Raw genomic sequence first — 4203 nt, 5'->3', positions numbered from 1 at the left:
TATATATATATATATATTTATACTTTTCATAGGTAGTGCAATCGTCTATAGAATAAATAGACCTATTATAATAATGCTTCATTACTTTTACTTCAAATATTTAAATTATTAAGAACGGTATCGTTATATCTGACATAATATTTATTTATCTTTTTTCAAAACTTCTCAAAATTACTTTACATTTATGACTGTAAATTAATTAAATTAAAGTTACACTAGTATATGGTAGAGCAAAAACAGTGTAAACTACAGATTGAAGATATTGTCTCGAATTTTCTTCCACTCAAATACAATGGAGTTATGATAACGAATGGAGTACTTCATGGATGAATATGATAATGAAATGAATAGGGTACTTTCATGTAATGTCAATTACATGGTACTTCAAAATATTGATATGTAATTTATTTCCAAAAGTGTTAGAGTTTACAATTATTACAGCATGTCTTCAATTTTTTAAGAGCCAAATTTTTAAAAAAAATTAGTCAGTCTAGGATTGGTAGCAATTCTGATTTTGTTGAAATTTTCAGTACATGTTTCATATAAAGCTATTAGGCATGTCTTTTCTGTATAAAATTTGGAATTATAGAAAGAATTAAATGGTATTAAAAAATTGTTAAATGGTATATAGTATTAGAAAATAAACATATCGATTTATATTTAACAAGGTCTTTTATGTCAAGATTGAACTTTATTGTATTAACAACTATTTTTGTTCTACTACTTCCAAATTAACATTTACGACACAAATATTTATAATTGATTTTCTCACGTTTAAAGGATGAATGTAATTCAAAATGTTAAAAACTACAGTATTTCATATTTAGATTTTCCCACAAAATATATATATATGTAGCTCGTAAAGAAGCCTTAACAATATCCGTAGTGAAATCAATTTTCAACTCTATGGTATCTTATTTAATTTTACATATTAGGTTCTACTATTCGAAGCAAGTTTGTGGGTTGTTGAATATTGAAATAGTTCGGAGAAATGGGAAATCTATGATTAAGATCCACTATGGGTAACAGAAGTTCTTCTCCTCCGAGTCCACATTTGGAATTTACTTAGACATTGCTGCTTATGATGTATTTATTGTGCTAGATCAAATTAAGTTTACTGAAAATAGACCGGTTTGTTCAAATTATTTGAATAAAAAATATGAAATTCATGTATAAAAACTACAATCTTTATGTTCACACCAGTTTACATTTTCAGATATGTAGGAGCAAGCATCTTAATGAATTCTATTTATTTTTTACCCGAAATCATCTGGCACCAAAAATAAGTCGATATGACTTAGAATTTCGTTACGTACTTTACATTTATAGAAACCTATTTTTCAGGCATGAAATACTTCTAACTTCGAAATTGTTGGATCTGTCAACATAACTTGTAGTTTGTTGGATTTATCTGAATAACTAAATTAGAAGCTACAACTCTCTTTTATAGGTAGCCTTGTCAGAGGAGTAAACAGGCATAATTCAAAATTTTTATTTGTCTCTTTGTCTGTCTCTTTGATAACTTACAGAATCCCATTTCTGCTAGAGTCCTGAAAATTGGACAGTAAATGAAAGAAGACCATTTTAGCCTTCCATCATAAAATTCCTTCAAAACTTTCCATTAGATTATTCGGGAGAGAGTTTAAAAAATAGAATTTTTTTATTGGCTTAGAACTAACCAATGACAAAATTTAAACTGCAAATTATTCCTTTTAATTAAATATTTTAAAAATGACATCAATGTTGTTTTTCCTATAGCTCTCATTGAAAAGAAAATTATTGCACGAGAATTGATTCAATAATTTATTATTCATTAAGATAATTAATTATTCGTTGTGCCAAATTAATTAAGTGATAAACGTGAACGCTTAAACGTGGTAGCATAGGCGAATTGTGACCCAAAAATAATATTTCTGAATTTATCTGAAACCAAGTGTTTATTTTGTTTAATAACTATGCTTGTAAAACGTGCTTCTACAAAACTAAGTAATTTTGAATCGACATTAATTAAAATCAAAAAGTAAGTTATAGTTCATTTAGAGATGAGTATTAAAAACATTGACGCAAAACCTTGTCATTATGTTTGTCACGTGTATATCATTGTAAATTTTGGTAATAATTACTAACTAAAATAAAAACAGCTGAGCACTGAAAGGAAAAATTGATGGAAAAATGTTACTCTGGTTTATTTAGGAGAAACGTAGAAAATCGCTTTACTATCATTGATGTCAATGATACTTAATCAATTCAGGTAATATTTTCTAATTAAAACAATGGTTTAATTGTTTGTGCAATTCTTTACCCAGAAAAAAACAACGAATTACAAAATTTTATCAGTAATCAAATCAGTAATAAATACCAACCAACTCAATTCTTACCTGAATTCTAACCTCAATTCTTACTTAGAGCTTGAAATACCACGTCGGTATCCTAAAAGAAATACGAAACAAAGATCTTACAAGGAAGAGGATGTCTCTAGTGAGGACGAGTTCTTGTGTAAGTATATTTTTAAAACCTTATTTATAAAATATATATTTAAATTATCACATAATGCAGATCACTTCATTCTGAGTGCTTTATTTGCTTAAATAGTTTTTGAATTGCTTGCTCACTTGAAAATACATGAATAATTTTATGAGTTTTTGATCAGATTTTAAAAGTTGATTTATTTAACTCTTTTTATCCTCAAAAATTTGAGTAATCAATTCAAAACTGAAATTAAGAAATTTGTGCATTGAAAGACAGTTAAAAGCTATTTTGCTCTGCGGTCAGCTGACATTTTTTGAAAGATTATAAAAGCTGAGACCAAGTGGACATTAAAAAAAGTATTACTGTTTTTAAAAAGATCATTCAATGTTTCTTGTATGAAATTAGAATTATGAAAATTAAAATTTATTTCAATGAAAAATTTAATTTTCTTCAAAACGATATTAATTAACCATAAGCCACCGTCGCATTTTACTAAATAATATGCTTTCGTTTCAATATTTCGGAAAATATTGTTTAACAAATACTACACTTAAACTAGAATTTTAAAATGATGTCCTTTTTTCAATATTCCAACAAGAAAAAATGTCAAAAAAAATACAAATTATAAATCCCTTCATTTATATCTTTGTTATATTATAATTCATGTTTTATTGTAATTATAGAGCATTTGTGTTAATTCTCTAATAACATTCTAGATAAATTTGAAAGTAAAAAAAAATAGTAAGGATAATGTTCTTTCAATTTAATTTACTGCAAGAGCAATAACCTCCATTTTTTAGTAGTTTATTTATATTTATTGAACTAAACTCTTAAAAATACACTAAACATATTTAAAAAACATACTTTTTATATTCATCAATTATCTAAGAAGTATATTTGATGCGCAATTTATAATTTTTGTTTATTTAAAAAAATTCAGCTCACCACTTGCAGTTACTGACAAAGAATACGTTGAAATATTTAACATAAAAAGTTCGCATTTGAATTGAAATGAATTGCAAAAAAATACTACACTTTGGCCTTATTAATTTTCAAAATATGAGAGTCTATTTAAATTACTAATAATGCATAACTGAGTGGAAAATTCGTTTTATTATCCTCGTACATATGATCATTTCGAAAATTGTTGATTTATTTCTTTCGTGTACAGATTGTGACTTTTGTGACTGTGACTACAAAGGTGCTTGTCCAAAACACGGCCCTATGCTTTGGGTATGTGATAGAAGAGTAAGTATTAAGTGATTAAATAAGAATTTGTATGCATAAATTTGTGTTGATATGTTAATTAGCAATAAAAAGAAGTAGTTTAATAATAATGTGTGGTTTAAGCTATATATTCACTTTTCATTGTATTCTGCAAAGTCTATATCTACCAACAATTTGTAAATTGTATCAATTTGTCAAAGTTATTTACACTAACTAAAGCATAATTAAATTTACTGGAATTTCACTGAATTTTGAATTAAATTTTAAATTAAACAACACGCCTTATAACTTATATTTTATAGTCTTTTTCAGGTTCAAAACATTATAACATAACAACAAATACTTTCCATTAAGATTTCAAAAATTTACATTTACTGAGCCATAATTCAATTTACCATAATTTAACTAAGTTTTGAATTAAACAATATCATTTAAAACTCATATTTTATAGTCTTGTTCAGATAATACCTTCTAAAAAATTATAACTTACAAATATATATATATATA

At 25.7% G+C, this 4203-nt stretch overlaps 1 long non-coding RNA gene across 1 annotated transcript in view; it reads left to right on the top strand.

Moving 5' to 3' along the window:
- Positions 1-2404: 2404 nt before the first annotated feature.
- The window catches only part of LOC107453440 (uncharacterized), a 4835-nt gene continuing 3036 nt past the window's right edge, over positions 2405-4203 (top strand). Inside the window, exons 1-2 of the long non-coding RNA XR_011636913.1 lie at positions 2405-2496; positions 3641-3717. This is a non-coding gene — a long non-coding RNA (uncharacterized lncRNA). The remainder of the gene's footprint in view (positions 2497-3640; positions 3718-4203) is intronic.

Source organism: Parasteatoda tepidariorum, chromosome 6 (genome assembly GCF_043381705.1).
Source record: "Parasteatoda tepidariorum isolate YZ-2023 chromosome 6, CAS_Ptep_4.0, whole genome shotgun sequence".
Classification (NCBI taxonomy): Eukaryota; Metazoa; Arthropoda; class Arachnida; order Araneae; family Theridiidae; genus Parasteatoda; species Parasteatoda tepidariorum.
Note: the sequence above shows the minus strand (reverse complement) of the source record. Positions and strands in the feature narration are given on the sequence as shown.